The sequence below is a fragment of the Physella acuta genome, unplaced genomic scaffold (genome assembly GCF_028476545.2).
Source record: "Physella acuta isolate Inbredline_101_S28 unplaced genomic scaffold, ASM2847654v3 ptg000545l, whole genome shotgun sequence".
NCBI classification, from domain to species: domain Eukaryota; kingdom Metazoa; phylum Mollusca; class Gastropoda; family Physidae; genus Physella; species Physella acuta.
In genome coordinates, this window is record NW_026732064.1 from 10,495 (window position 1) to 28,261 (window position 17,767).

The window sequence follows — 17,767 nt, forward strand, 5'->3', positions numbered from 1 at the left end:
ATTCAACATTTAGTCCTTGTACCTTTATCTCCATGGACACCATTAATTTCAACCAAGTTCATTGCCAGCTGGAAGGTTAAGGAAATTCCCGTTCCTGTCGTTTAATCTTATGGTGTATCAAGGGAATTCCCGTTTCCGCCCGTTTATCATGCAGCACACCAAGGGAATTCCCGATTCTTTTTCAGAAAATCGGTGCTTATAAATTGCCGTGTGGGGGAAATTACGATGTTTTTGCACTTTAAATCTACATAAAAAAACAGACTAGGTCGTAGGGTACATTGCATTGGGAATAGGTAAAAATACAAATGTTACTTAATGTGAAGATTGAAGATGTTTGCTGTTTAGGAGAAGATTGATGTTTATCTACTATGTTGGACAGATTGTATAATTACCTAACCTAATGTAATCATACGCTATATAGAAGAATTATTGTGGATTTTCTGGTTTCGCTTCTAAGTAAGAGTTATTTAACTTAGCTCTAGGTTTTGAAAACCGAATGACAGCTGACCATATGAATCTGACCTTATGACGTGAGTGGGAGGAAAGCGGGGTTGGGAAGGAGTGGGAGCAGAGGTCTAGATAGGACAGGGTGGGTGGGGTGGGTGGGGTGGCCGCCTTAGGCGATCTTTTTTAGGGGGCGCCAAACGGAATAGGACACTGTTTTTTGGAAAAGCTCATTTTTAGCTCCATTACTTAATTTTACACAGAATGTAACTTGGCTTCACGGGTTTATTTAACTGTTTTCAACATCAATTGTTTGACACTAACATTAAGAACATTTAGGGACAGTGACTGATAAAAAACGCCCTCGACCTTTCTTTTTGTGTGTGTGTAGGGGGGGGGGGGGCTTTTGTTTTTTGCCAATATGAGGAGGAGAGTTTTTTTCTGAAAATGTCAATAATTATATAAATAACGGGGGCGCAAAACTGATAGTTCGCCCTGGGCACCGGAATGGGTCCCTCTGAGTGGGAGGGTGTGGGAGGGTGTGGGAGGGTGTGGGATGGTGTGGGAGGGTGTGGGAGGGTGTAAAGTATAACCACCCTCCACCTGCACCTGCGGACATCACATTATCCATCACGTGACTCGAATCTTTTAAACAAAAATATTCCTCATTTGTCCTGCTCATATTTCAACGATTCATTACCAACATCCAATCCACGTTTTTCTTTTCGCGTAGGCCAGCGAGTGCAAGACGCCGTCTTCTATTTTTAGATCTCACGTGACATAAGGAATACTTTCAGATAATTGCTGGCGAACAATTGGCGTCAAATTATCGGGACAGCTCGAGTGTTGCTTGATGGGTATACCGTAAATATTCTTTTCGCTCTTCACAAACATATCGATACTCACCTCATCGATACTTGCCATCTCGAAGTTTGTTTATCATACTTCAGTTTACAGCCAAATCATGGTTAAATATACACTAGTTTGTTCAATTTTCTTAAATGGAACTAGTAACTGAAGTATTGATTAAATAGTACTAAACACATACAACTAATAATATGTCTAAATATTAAACATTATTTTCAGGCGTACAAACTGAGAGTGGTTGCTTGACGCACATTCTACTTCCTGATTAGACATTTGGAGTTAGATCGAAACACAAGATGATTGGTTGGTACTTATGGAAATTATGGTAGGATGATGTGGTTTCATAGAATTGCTTCATTATCACAGAAATGGCCATAATCCTAAACCTAATTCAAACCTTAATCCTGATCATATCCCCGAAAAAAACCCCCACAATTCCAACTCGTAATATACCAATACTGACAAAGATAGTAATAAATGTAAAATTTTAAATTTATTTTTAATCTCATTACTCGTATATAGCGGCCCGTTGGTCTAGGGGTATGATTCTCGCTTAGGGTGCGAGAGGTCCCGGGTTCAAATCCCGGACGGGCCCAAGTATTTTTTAAAAATAAAATGTGGTTATTATTTGACATTTAAACATATTGTTTGATTTAGTTGGCGATCACAGATCTATCTGAAATCTATCCGATTTACGACCACTGCTGTTAGCTAAGCGTCAATGGTAGAGATAGTAAAAAAATACTTAGTAGGATGTTGTGTTGCAAGAAGCGAAGTAGCAACATTTGGTACTGCTGTAGCAGGTTGTTATTTGTATAGTTATAATGTTACAAGTGCCTTTTCTCACATCTTCAGTAGCGTGGGCAGGAGTAGGTAATTAATATGACGTGGTGGGGTGTCTGGGGTGTCAGAAATGTGGACCCAGGCGTATATAGGCCTATATATATATATATATATATATATATATATATAAATTAAAGTGACATTGCTCCATGGTTTGAATATATATATATATATATATATATATATATATATATATATATATATATATATATATTCAAACCATGGAGCAATGTCACTTTAATTTTGCATCAACATTAAAATAAATGGCTCCTTCTTTGCAAGTATGTCTGAATAATATATTTATGAACTCAGAACATGCACACAAATTTAGACTGTAAAAATCACCCATACAATTTTCCAAATACTTATTTTCTTTCACTTATATCAACTGTTCGTGTGGCCCATAGATCACATCAGCTGTATGTGTGGCCCATGGCTCGTGTTGTCTTTCTTTGATGCTATTGGTTCATATGTCACTAATCCTAGCCTCACTCCATCCATCTCTGTGTCCTATGGCTCACTCAGTAGACAGGCTCATACCCTCCCACACTCTGGCTTACATCCTACGTCCCAGGTTTCAAATAAAACTCGTAGATAATCGATATACAGAACAGGGCTATAGATTTGTTAGACTTCCTTGTCTTGAAATCGGAGATTCTTGATTAGTCTCCTCTTTCTTAAAATATCCCAACTTACTTGATCTTATAATAGGCGCCCGTCATCTATATTTATCCTGAGTTGCTGCTGTTTCTCATATTTTTCTCATACTATTTTATCCTGTCTTCATATCTACTAAATAATTATTACAGAAGACGTTATACAAATCGTAACGATCAGAAACTACAACCTATGATAAAACAAAAAAAAAAAAACCCAAAAAACCTATATAATTACAAGCTTTTTAATACACAGAAAAAGGAAAAAATAAAACAACTTGGTGTTTTTTAATAATTTTTTTTATCGCTCATGAGATCTCTTGCGTATTTTATCAAACAATTTCATTATAGACAAATGTATCTGGAAAGTTTGAACGAAATCGCTGCATTAGAAGTGGATCAAAATTAAGTTACAATATTTGCAACAAACCCACACACAGAACTAAACAAAAGCTTGTAAAAACTAACTTAAAGACAATGGGGTTGAGTTTCAGGCAACCTGTTTACGCTACCGGGTAGCCAAGATGTTGTCAAGAAACACAACCCAACCTTTCACAGGGCGGCGAACCCACGCCCGATTAGAAATCATTGTTTACAATTGTTCAAGGGAAGCAACCAACCCTAAAGGGAAGTCACCGACAATCATTAGCTGTATACAACATCACGGTGAGTCTAGTGGGGAAAAAATGAAGATAAAAATAAAAGTGACTTTACCTGCAACCTAGGTCCGGTAGACGCCACTCCAGCGACCGGAAGCTGTGCAGACAACCCGCTTTTGTTTACGTAACCGCAGACAGGAAATAAGCAAAAGTTGAACGGACGATCGGACGGAAGTTTGAAAAATTCTATTTAAAACAATCTATATTTAGCATCAGATGGGTCTACTTTTAAACACTTAATGCGTCGTATACAAAGGTTAATAAAATAAAATAATTTGATAAAAAGATTGGGCTTTGAAAGATGACGGTAATTAATTTAATACAGAATTATTTTTTTTGCTAAGTAAATAACAGGTGAAGCAAACGTTCAAATAATTCTGAAGGTTTACAAATTAAATAAAAAGAAAAAAAAATGAAAGCAAGCTTTTCTAAATTTATCTCAGATTACTAGAATTAATAAGCTAATTAGAAATCTTTAGTAAACCTGTGGTTAATTTTTTAAAGAAAAAAATAATCTTAAAAAAATATCTGGTTAGTAAATTTGGATTCAATGTTCTTTTATGTGATGTTTGATTGCGTTTATTGGGTGGATTTAAAGAGTTCATACACATATTAATTAGACCGTTGAAAACTGTTAATGTTTTAGTCGTGTTATTTTATCTTATAGATAAGATTTAAGATTTAATGAAGATGACCCGCCCGTGTCGTATCGCTGGGTCCACGCACGTGCTTGTAGAAACCTGCTCGGTGTGAGTACATGTAGGCTCTACGTGTGGGGACTGTAGAAACATGCTCAGTGTGAGTAGATGTTGGCTATGTGATGGGACTGTAGAAACCTGCTCAGTGTGAGTAGATGTAGGCTCTATGTGATTGGGATGTAGAAACCTGCTCAGTGTGAGTAGATGTTGGCTCTATGCGATGGGAGAAACCTGCTCAGTGTGAGTAGATGTAGGCTCTATGTGATGGGGACCTGCTCAGTGTGAGTAGATGTAGGCTCTATGTGATGGGACTGTAGAAACCAGCTCAGTGTGAGCACATGTAGGCTCTATGTGATGGGTGAGTTATTGGTTGGGGGCACGGGAATATTTCCCTATTTGGGGGGGGGGAATCTTTACCTGCCTGGGGGTGTTGGGGAATCTATGTCTGTTAGGGGGTGGGGAAATATTTGCAGTCAGGGGTGGGGAACCTAGGCCTGTCATGGGGTGGGGAAATCTAAATATGTCAGGGGGTGGGGGGAATGTTTGCCTTTGAGGGTGTGGGTAACCTAAGCCTGTCTGGGGGGTGGCATTTAAGCCTGTGGGTAGGGGAATTTTGGGCTTGAGTTGAGTCGAAATGTACAGGAAAAACAAACAGCAACTATTTATACAAGGCCTTTCGGAAGATAATATTTGAGCAGCAAGAAAAATAAGTTATGATTTTATTGGCCTGTGATGCTTAATCAGTTTAGATGCGCACGTTTATTTGGTAAGATGAGAATGTCGACTCCGCTAAAGCTGTAGGAAGAAAAAACAAGAATCTCGATTCTTGCTAGAACCGTAGGAAGAAACTCAGCACAGACGAGCTGCTATAAAATTATAAATAAAAATCAGCTCCGTGTTAAGACTGTGGTACGGTGTTAAAACCTTGTCGTCTCTGGGAGTGAGAAACTTGCATATTTCTAGAGGACAGAGCAAAATGCATCGGTCTTTTGATTCCAGCTGCTTGCGGCGAGTCTGCTGACATTATAGCGTCGTTTACAGAAGGAAAATGATGGGTCTATAATAATAGACATCTTGTCCAGCCATGGTTAGGGTAATGAAAAAATGTGAAGACGGGAGAAGATTTTACTGTTAAGTTCCCGAATACCTTAGTTCAAATCTTGATGTAAATAGTCTGGTCTTTTGAGAAATAGGCGGATATAGGTTACAGGAAGGGTTTATTCCAAGGGAGGGTTTATGCCAAGGGAGGGTTTATGCCAAGGGAGGGTTTATGCCAAGGGAGGGTTTATATCATGTGAGGAAAGTATGATTTTAATCCAGTGAGTGGAAAAGGTTTGAGCCAGTGAGGATTTAAGTTCAGGTTGTTAATATAGAGAGAGTGGGTGTGGGAGGGGGAGTTATCTCCACGGGATTGTGAACAGATGTAAAAGTAAATTTCTGTTTCTGGGACTGCGGCGTATGTGGTTAGGGACCATCAGACTGAGTGACGTTCTGCTGCCTTGAACCAGGATTCGAACTCGTGACTTTCGTGTTAGCAGTCTTGTGCTCTACCTCTAGGCTACGCCATCCCCCTGTGGCCAAACGTACATATCTTAATTCCTTTTTCGTCAGCCCTTCTTTGTTACAAATGCTACAAGTCATTATAGAAACCCAGATTGCATGTATCAGTTATGTATCTCTGTTATTGTAGGGTCTAGGGATATAGTCAAGGCTAGGGTAGGAGTTAACGTTAGGGCTAGGGTAATAAAAAAAAGGACTGCGTACACCCGACCTGTTACCAAACATAAACTCTACTTCCTCTAACTAGCAGATCAACAAACCTCGAAGCGTTAATATACGCTATTTTCTTTAATTAACATCCTAATCCAGTCTATAAATAGCCAAGCTTGTGGCTTATATCTACTATCATCCAAACATTTCTTCCGTTTGCTACCCTACACTCAAGCTGTCAGAATAGGAGGCTGGCGGCTATTTCCTCTCACACTGAGACCCCGACTCAACGACTCAAATTCCATATTAATACGCCACAAATTACATTTCCAATCCCTTCGTGTGAAGCCCGTTCTCTCAAAAATAGTGCCCCTCGCGTGAAAATTATCGGCCCTGATCTATTTTTGGAAGCGTCCGCACCAGATGTTGTCTTCCGTGCGCACGTCACGTGATCTATAATGCACGTCATGGCTGTATTGTGTGGACGTGAAATCCTGAGCCGATACACAGACGGGAATTTTGTCACCCACCCCCCCCCCCCCCCCCACACACACACACACCATCCTTTGCTTGCTTAAGCGTAAGGATTTGTTCAATCAAGCTATTTTTAAACACGCGTCATTGAATTCTATTTATAGAGTTCTATATTGATCCCCATGTACTATTTATAGAAATGTCCTCACCCAAGAAAACCGATTGATTGAGTTTTAAAAAAAAATTAAATTAGAACATCCTAACCTTAAAATAATTTTTTTAAGTAGCAGTTTAAAAGTATTTTAAAATAAGCATGTCTTTTTTAAGAGTACTGATAAAAATTCATGGCAAAAATATTTATAGTCAACATAAAAGATTCATGCTTGAAAACTCAATCTCCTTTATCTAGGAAAGTATTGGAAATAAATTTTATTTTGTTGTGTGTGGTTTTTTTTAAGAAAACATGTAAATATGGTTGAAGTTACTAAAGCCAATTTTGATCATCAAAAATGTGAAAATTGATTTGATTTTTATCGATTTTCTTGTGATCGATCAGCTGACTGGGGTCCACATGTTTGCGCCTATGGCGTAGGGGTTCTAAATATTTTTTCTTTATGTGATGTGTTGCTCTAAACTTTAGTGTTTGAATCTAGAGTTTGTTGATGCCTGCTTTCTCTGCCTCTGATACAATAGAACTGATAATTAGCAGGCTGTAATGTTTAAAATAAAGAGAACAATCTTCTTTACAGCAGTACACAGAAATAATATCTTATTTTTGTTGTATAGAAATTTTAATATCAAAGCTACCCCCTTAGGTCTGATTGCATAGAATATTAGAAATACCTTATAAATGTGTAGTGTTGCTACATTGTTAGTGAAGTTCGATAGCAAGGATAAAAAACTTGTTGAATGTAGAAGCTGTTTGGTTTATTATGAAGCTTTTATTCAATCTAGGTTGGATTATGCTTCTGTAGTGTGGAGCGGCGGCTTTGTAACATAACAGCGTCCTCTACTGTCATTACAAAAAAGAGCCATAAGACTGGTTACTGGCTTGTCTAGTAGTCTGGATTCTAATATTACAACTAATATACTTCCATTAAAGAAAAAATAATATTTGCTAAAGCAATTTTTTTTATATATAATATTTAACGAAACAGCCTCCTCTTACCTATCAGACCTATTTACTTTTAACAAAATAATTAAAGCGTCGTTCTAGTTTACCGATCCCATGTAGGCTACAACTTTTTTACAAAAACATAGCTTCGCCTACTCCGGTTCTAATTTGTGGAGCAATCTTAATAATAATATAAAACTATCTAGTTCTGAAAATATATTCAAAACTAATCTAAAACAACAATTATTTAATGACATCCTTAACTGACTCATTGCAACATTTCTCATTCATCTATAATATTCTCATTCTATCTTAATTTGTATTATAACTATGTAATATTATTTCTTTATTCCAAATCTTTGAATGTTATGTTACTGCTATATGTTTACCACTCCATTGCTTTTTATTACAATGTTATTATGTTGTTGTTTTTCAAACGGCAAATGTGAAGAAAGGACTCCGTGCCTGCTGTTGTTACCGTTATTAAATAAACTGAATTAATACACAGTTAGATTAAAGCCAAAATATAAAATGTATTATTTTTCTGAATAAATGTGTATGACATTGTGTGCGAGATAGAAGAAAGAGTGAGATATTGGGGGGTGGGGGTAAAAGCCATTGTGATTCTTTTATAGCCCTCCCTCCCCCACAAGACAATATGTTGCATAAGCAACTTTCCCTATTATTAGAAACACCCATCTGGCTTAAAACAGCTGTAGCAGTTTGAAATCGATTGGTCCGTTAATCGGACTCTAATCCCATTGTGTGGCAAACAAGGTGGGCAACCGTCCAGGGTCTGAGACTGTTATTGCGGGGTTGTTTGCTAAGAATGTTTGGAGTTTAGGGAGCAGGTCTACAAGCTTATACAGTCAATGTTGTGTGGCGACCTACTTAGGGTTGTTGGTGACCTACATAGGGTTGTTGGTGGTGACCTACATAGATCAGTGTTGTGTGTGGCGTTCTACATTGGCCAGTGTTGGTGGTGTTGGTGATCTACATAGGCTAGTGTTGTTGGTGACCTACATAGGCCAGTGTTGTCGGTGTTGGTGACCTACATAGGCCAGTGTTGTCGGTGTTGGTGACCTACATAGGCCAGTGTTGGTGGTGACCTACATAGGCCAGTGTTGTCGGTGTTGGTGACCTACATAGGCCAGTGTTGTCGGTGTTGGTGACCTACATAGGCCAGTGTTGGTGGTAACCTACATAGGGTTGCTGGTGACCTACATAGGCCAGTATTATTGGTGTTGGTGACCTACATAGGCAATTGTCAGTGACCTACTAATGGCTGCTGCTGATGATCTTCATATTGCAGTTTTGCTCAGTTAAAACTTTGGTGGATGTTTTCTAATGTTTTCGTTAAAATAAAATGCGTGAATTACTTTAATTTAACAACGCTTTTGATAAATACAAGTAGGATACGTTATAATTAAAATAGCTACGGTTATTTCTCCATTTTTTTGAGAAACACTATCAAAATAACTGCACTAAACTAACAAATATTATTTTCATCAGGGAAAGGAAACACGTCTGTTGAAACCTATCACAACCACCAATAAAAGTGTCATTACGAAATTTTTAACATCAGTTGTATGTAATCAAGACATCAAGCACGACAGTACTTACACACAGCGAGCGTCACCCCTCCCCCTCATCTGTCCACGTGGTATATTGAAGGTCAGCGTGACCCTCTGAATATCTGTCCAAAAACTAGATCTAAGACTACCTGAATTCTCATGAATAAATCACAGAAGCAGACGTACGACACAGCTTTATCAAGCCGCTGGGGGGGAGGGGGGGATAGCAACACGGTGGGGGATACAGGCAGCGGATAACATGGGGAGATACTATTGGAAGATACCATGGTTAGATACCATGGTTAGATATCGTGGTGAGATACCATGCTGAGATAAGATGGGGAGATACCATGGTTAGATACCATGGTTAGATACCATGGGGACATATCATGGGGAGATAAGATGGGGAGATACCATGGTTAGATACCATGGTTAGATACCATGGTTAGATACCATGGGGAGATACCATGGGGAGACACCATGGTTAGATACCATGGTTAGATACCATGGTTAGATACCATGGGGAGATACCATGGGGAGATACCATGGGGAGATAAGATGGGGAGATACCATGCTGAGATACCATGGAGAAATATCACGATGAAGATATCAATGGGAAACAGACGTGTAAACACAGATAAATGTGTTGATGTAGGCAGCAGCAGTAAAAAATGAAGCAGACGATTAAGTGGTATAGAGACGCCAGCATCAACAACCTTAATCTAACAACAAACTACAGCTAAGCTTAGTGTACACAATCTAAATCTAACAATAAACTATAACAAACCCTAGTGTAGACAACCTTAATCTAACCATAAACTAGAACTGGCCTTCATGTAAACAAGCGCACATACCAATCAGGTTACATTTTTTCATCCTACGATATTTCCCTACATCATCTGAGAGTTACTGAAATATAAGTTGGGCCTAATTAAAAATATTTTTTCTTTATTAACTTCGTGTCATGTGTCTTACACATATTATCTCAGCAGTTTCTCTGAACTACCTCACACCAATATGTAAGAAAGGATTGGATAATTAACGTTACTGTTCAAACTTATTTTCCTGATGCAACACTATACCTTTATTCATTAGATTACTTTTCTCCTGAATGGTGTGCTACTACCCAGTACTACATTGCCTCTCTCAGTTTAGTAATCACTACACTATCTTCTAAATTTTTAAAAATTGCTGGATGGAGCTATTATATTGCTATGTTTAAGCCTCGAATATCTTATCACTGCACAAGTTAAAATTTTAATCCAGCCAATTTTAAACGTTTTAAATATACCTTTCTAGATTTAGCTAAAAAATTAATCACAAATTTTGTAACGGTATTACGTCACACCTAGACACACAAGGTCAAAATTTTAATTCAATTTTTTTTTAAAATTACATTTATCTTTCTAAATTTTAGATTAGCAGGCTTAAAATAAAAACTCAGCATCCTAACCTTCTGCCGGCATACGCTTACAACATGCAGATTAGCAAGGCTAAAATCTTAATTACTAATTTTTAAAACGAAGTTGTTTACATTTTAACGAGCAGTGTCGGCTTGTACGATCATTCGATGTTTATTTCAATCATGCGGATGTAAAGAAGAAATTATTCGAAGGGCTAACGAGATAAAAAATAGGGCTAACGAGATACAAATAGGGCTAATAAGATAAAAATAGGGCCAACCAGATAAAAGTAGGGCTAACTTAACACTGTCCTATGATATTCCATTCGCCGTATACGACTAACACAAGCTTAATCAGACATGCCTAGTAACTTTTACATCACACTAATTACCTTACCCTACCATTTCAAACATAGAACCACAACACACCTTTCACTAAATCCATTCATCATATATTTCTTGTTATATTTCCATTACTCTTCATGTAATTCACAATCCCATCGATCTTACACCAAATTCATTACATATAATACAGGCATCTTACAACAACTTCATCACCCACGTCCATATCAATTCCAATTACCCCATACAAACATCTCAATTCCACTTAGCCCACACAAATATCCCAATTCCACTTACTCCACACAGATATCTAAATTCCACTTACCCCACACACATATCAATTCCAATTACCCCACACAAATATCCCAATTCCACTTACTCCACACAGATATCTAAATTCCACTTACCCCACACACATATCAATTCCAATTACCCCATACAAACATCTCAATTCCACTTAGCCCACACAAATATCCCAATTCCACTTACTCCACACAGATATCTAAATTCCACTTACCCCACACACATATCAATTCCAATTACCCCATACAAACATCTCAATTACACTTACCCCACACAAATATCCCAATTTCACTTACCCCACACAAATATCCCAATTCCAATTACCCCACACAAATTTCAATTCTCTAAAACCACACACACACACATAAATCTCAATGTCCTGAAACCACACAAAAATCTTAACTTCCCTTTACCCCCACACACATATCACGGTTCCGCTTGCCCCCCCCCCCCCCCCCCACACTACCCACAAAAATTCCACTTTCCCCCACCTTTCCCGCTCCGCACGACTAGCACATAGGCCCACAACCCCTCCTGACCAGCCCCACCTCACCTAGTCAGCCCCCGCCCCCACCCAACAGCCCCCAACCCTACTCAATCAGCCCCCAACCCTACACAATCAGCCCCCAACCCTACACAATCAGCCCCCAACCCTACACCATTAGCCCTCAACCCTACACCATTAGCCCTCAACCCTAAGTAGTATATTAGGTCGCTTTTGGAGCGTATTCCTGGCGGAGGTGGGGAGGGTGAGGAACAATGACATATAGTAAAATACTCGGGAGCAGGATGCGCGGGATGCGCAATGACATATAGCAAAATACTCCCAGCCTGGCGCATCGGGAGGGTAAGGGTGGGTGAGCAGGATGCGCAGGATGCGCAAAGACATATAGTAAAATACTACGCCAACTGGGGTTGGCGGAGGTGGTGGGGAAGTAGGTCACCTTTTGGTGACCTTGTGACGTAATAATTGACCTTGTGACGTCATCATTGACCTTGTGACGTAATTAGTGACTTTGTGATGTAATCATTGACCTAGTTACGTAATGTTAATGCGTTTTAATGAGTTTTAATGAGTTTTTTAAATTTTAATTAATTTTTTATTGACTAGTTACGTAATTTGATTATTTGTTTACTTTTTTAATTGTTTAATTTGATTGTTTACTTGTTGTTTAATTTAATTACTTTGTTTATATTGTGTAATTTTTATTAACGAGTTACGTAATTTGATTATTTGTTTACTTTTTAATTAATTTTTTATTGAGTAGTTACGTAATTGGATTTTAATTTTTTTTTTGAATTTTTAAATTTTTAATTTTATTTTATAATTAGTTAAATTATTATTAACTAGTTACGTAATTTGATTTTAATTACTTTGTTTATTTGTTTATTTAATATATTTCTTTTCTTTGTTGTTTAATTTGTTGGTTTGTTTATTTGCTTGTATGTATGTTTTAAATAAAAGACTAACACTAACGTGGACTTTGTATAGGGACCATTCAGCAACACAATGAACGTTACAAAAATAGAACATCCATTTAACCACATCTGTTACTTATCGATCCGCAATCCTTTGTTGACACACGCCGCGTAGTGATTAATGGATATTATATCGATCGCACCCACGGGACCATCACACCTAATTAAATTGGTTATGCTTCACCGCTTTTATGCGTTGTTCGCCGACCCGATCCCACCGGGGGGTATGGTAATTAACGCAAAGCCAGCGTTAAGTGTGGGAACATCTGTTACCATGACACGCGCATCGTAGTGATTAATGGGTATTATATTGATCCAACCCACGGCACATCACAGCATGATGTCCCGCCTAATTACATTTATTATTATGCATCAGTGATTTTTCCCCGCTCGGTTTGATAGGTCATGATGATTAATGGCTTTTTTCCCTGCTCGGTTGACGGGTTATGGTAATTAACAACGTACATTAAGTAGCTTTCCGCGAAGCACTTAGGTCATTATGCAACAGCTGCTGTGTAACAGCTGGTGCTGTAATTAGGCCGTTCAACCGGATAAATGACCGCGAAAATTGTGTTCTAATCACTTCAACTTCGGACTTCAAATCAAGCGTCACCGCGACTTATCCAACCTGCGACCTCTGTTGACTCCTGAGACTAAACCCACGCCAGCTTTACCAACCATCACATCCACCTAACCCTATACGGACCACATCTTTTGTGCGTGTTTATTCTATTAAAGGTAAGGTTAATATTACTTTTTGTTTTAAGGGAGCTAACCCCATTAAAATACCCTTTAAATAAATATGTATCTAAATAAGTAGTCATATGTATTCCTTTTAGTGTACAACCGACCCTACGAGACAGACTAACCATCGACCGAACCTATTGAGCTACCTACCCATCCCCGAGGCACCCACTGAACCAAACGTTCCAGCTACATCCAACTACACCATTTCGGATCTCCACACACAGCTAACTTCACGTTCAGCTTACGCGTTCAAACCCATAGGTACGTTCATTTTTAATTTTGTTTTAAGTATGATTTTTGTTTCATGCATTTTATTTTATGTATTTATTTTTATTCTACAGCCAGTGACCTACCCAGTCATCCAACTACTAGACACTTCGTCAATAATGCAAACCGCCCAGTCTACCACCCATCCAGCCATGAGCCGTAACAAGTGTGACATATGCAACCGTGTGTTCACCCGCAAAGACGGTTTGACAAGACATCACGACTCTGTTCACCGCCGACAAGGACATCTCTGTACAACATGCGGGAATCTATTTACACGACTTGACAATTTAACAAGACATTGTAAAACAACACACACCAACCAAACATCACCGACCGACACCCCATCAGCAACCGATAGACAAACTCCACAACCACTATACGTGACCGACAGACAAACCATGCTACCCCTAGCAGCGATCCAAACAACTCGTACCATGACCAACACTATTCCATTAAAGCGACATACGATGTATGACGACATAGCAAACAACAAACGCGTAAAGACTAACAACGACAGTAACGTTAATTCACACACCACTATTTTTCCTGTAGACGACCTACCCATGATACGTTATACATGTGACATATGTGAGCATGCATTCACCTGCAAACATGGTTTGAAACGACATCACGATACGGCACACAGACGACGAAGACATACATGTAGAGAATGTTTGCAAGAATTTACAAGAAAATATAATTTAACGAACCACTATAAAATACCACACACCATCAAAACATTACCAGACGACACATCAGCGACCGGCACGAATATCCCATAGGATGACTTCTCACAGACATCTCCTTACACCCAACACAGAAACTCACTTTCTTACTTTTATATTAAAAGACAAGTAGACACAATGTGACATCTCCCCTAGACTGTAGACCGATGGGGTTGTTTTTTATTCAATAAAAATTTATTATATATGGTCTTTTGTGATTTTTTAATGTGTTATTGTTTTGTTACTTGTCCCTGAAAGTTATGTAACTCGGTATCCTGTATAAGAGGTATGACTGGAATCAAAATCACGGGAGAGAACGTGACGTACATCGCGATATTTGAAAACAGGGCGATGTTTAACCTCAACCAAAAAAGACAATGAACCTAGAAGGAAGACGAATATATATCTTAGTCTTGCAGCAGATTACCTTCCCATGTTCGCTTTAGTATTACAGTTTTCATCAAACTTCTTTTTGACTTGAACTTCGTTAATTTTTAAGAAAGTTTACTTATACATAATACATTACGTCTAATGACAATTTTTTATTTTTACCACTCAATGTATTTTCTTTTTCTATATCTTACACTGTCATCTTAATTTTTGATCACCTTAGTAAAAATTTGCTTAAGATTATAAACTTCAAGTTTTAAAAAACAACAACGTTATAGTACGTCGTGTCAAATGACACACCGTTTAAAATGTCTACATTTAAAGTTCACCAAAATAATGACGTAAAAACTAAATATGATATGACGTTAGCATACATATCATTCAATCTAATCACTCTAAAGTACAAATCAATAATTTTTATTGATTAAGGGGCTGGGTGAGTTATTTTTATTCGGGTGCCCAGGGAAGGTTTGGAGTTGGTTGGGACAGATTTTATACACGAGTTGTTACATGCATGTTTGGGAATTGTTGGTAGCCGAGTTCATACTAGTGTCGGTGAAGGTTGGTTTTGAACTCGGAACATGCATGTTTTGGAATTGTTGGTAGCCGAGTTCATACTAGTGTCGGTGAAGGTTGGTTTTGAACTCGGAACATGCATGTTTTGGAATCGGTAGGTGTAGAGTCCATACTAAGGTCGGTGAAGTTTTCACCGATGGTGGTTTCAAAGTTAGTACAGGCATGTTTTGGAAGTGTTAGGGGCCGAGTTCATAGTAGTGTCGGTGAAGGTTGGTTTTGAACTCGGAACATGCATGTTTTGAAATTGTTGGTAACCGAGTTCATACTAGGGACGGGGGCGAGGGCGGTGGACAAAGTTGTCGATGTAGGTAGGGTGCAAGAGATATTCAACGAGGAGTGGTGTCTACAAGTTATGTATCCCAGTCTGTTGGAGTGGTTTCTAGGGGGTTGTGATATTAGTTGAATAAATATTTGTCTGTAGGATTGTCATACAGCCTTTGTCTCTTAAATGGAATAGGTATAGTGCGGGTAGTAGTAGTAGTACGGTCTGTTTATCTAACGGTTGGTATTGAGGTTAGTGTGATGACGCAAGGTTGGATGGGAGAAGGGGAACGGGGTTGCGGACAAAGGGAAGGGGAAGGGCGAATAGTGATAAAAATAACTCACCCAGCCCCTTAATCAATAAAAATTATTGATTTGTACTTTAGAGTGATTAGATTGAATGATATGTATGCTAACGTCATATCATATTTAGTTTTTACGTCATTATTTTGGTGAACTTTAAATGTAGACATTTTAAACGGTGTGTCATTTGACACGACGTACTATAACGTTGTTGTTTTTTAAAACTTGAAGTTTATAATCTTAAGCAAATTTTTACTAAGGTGATCAAAAATTAAGATGACAGTGTAAGATATAGAAAAAGAAAATACATTGAGTGGTAAAAATAAAAAATTGTCATTAGACGTAATGTATTATGTATAAGTAAACTTTCTTAAAAATTAACGAAGTTCAAGTCAAAAAGAAGTTTGATGAAAACTGTAATACTAAAGCGAACATGGGAAGGTAATCTGCTGCAAGACTAAGATATATATTCGTCTTCCTTCTAGGTTCATTGTCTTTTTTGGTTGAGGTTAAACATCGCCCTGTTTTCAAATATCGCGATGTACGTCACGTTCTCTCCCGTGATTTTGATTCCAGTCATACCTCTTATACAGGATACCGAGTTACATAACTTTCAGGGACAAGTAACAAAACAATAACACATTAAAAAATCACAAAAGACCATATATAATAAATTTTTATTGAATAAAAAACAACCCCATCGGTCTACAGTCTAGGGGAGATGTCACATTGTGTCTACTTGTCTTTTAATATAAAAGTAAGAAAGTGAGTTTCTGTGTTGGGTGTAAGGAGATGTCTGTGAGAAGTCATCCTATGGGATATTCGTGCCGGTCGCTGATGTGTCGTCTGGTAATGTTTTGATGGTGTGTGGTATTTTATAGTGGTTCGTTAAATTATATTTTCTTGTAAATTCTTGCAAACATTCTCTACATGTATGTCTTCGTCGTCTGTGTGCCGTATCGTGATGTCGTTTCAAACCATGTTTGCAGGTGAATGCATGCTCACATATGTCACATGTATAACGTATCATGGGTAGGTCGTCTACAGGAAAAATAGTGGTGTGTGAATTAACGTTACTGTCGTTGTTAGTCTTTACGCGTTTGTTGTTTGCTATGTCGTCATACATCGTATGTCGCTTTAATGGAATAGTGTTGGTCATGGTACGAGTTGTTTGGATCGCTGCTAGGGGTAGCATGGTTTGTCTGTCGGTCACGTATAGTGGTTGTGGAGTTTGTCTATCGGTTGCTGATGGGGTGTCGGTCGGTGATGTTTGGTTGGTGTGTGTTGTTTTACAATGTCTTGTTAAATTGTCAAGTCGTGTAAATAGATTCCCGCATGTTGTACAGAGATGTCCTTGTCGGCGGTGAACAGAGTCGTGATGTCTTGTCAAACCGTCTTTGCGGGTGAACACACGGTTGCATATGTCACACTTGTTACGGCTCATGGCTGGATGGGTGGTAGACTGGGCGGTTTGCATTATTGACGAAGTGTCTAGTAGTTGGATGACTGGGTAGGTCACTGGCTGTAGAATAAAAATAAATACATAAAATAAAATGCATGAAACAAAAATCATACTTAAAACAAAATTAAAAATGAACGTACCTATGGGTTTGAACGCGTAAGCTGAACGTGAAGTTAGCTGTGTGTGGAGATCCGAAATGGTGTAGTTGGATGTAGCTGGAACGTTTGGTTCAGTGGGTGCCTCGGGGATGGGTAGGTAGCTCAATAGGTTCGGTCGATGGTTAGTCTGTCTCGTAGGGTCGGTTGTACACTAAAAGGAATACATATGACTACTTATTTAGATACATATTTATTTAAAGGGTATTTTAATGGGGTTAGCTCCCTTAAAACAAAAAGTAATATTAACCTTACCTTTAATAGAATAAACACGCACAAAAGATGTGGTCCGTATAGGGTTAGGTGGATGTGA

At 38.4% G+C, this 17,767-nt stretch overlaps 1 non-coding gene across 1 annotated transcript; it reads left to right on the forward strand.

Moving 5' to 3' along the window:
- Positions 1–1,834: 1,834 nt before the first annotated feature.
- On the forward strand, positions 1,835–1,906 carry Trnap-agg (transfer RNA proline (anticodon AGG)). The gene has a single exon. It is a non-coding gene; the product is annotated as a tRNA-Pro (tRNA).
- Positions 1,907–17,767: the final 15,861 nt, after the last annotated feature.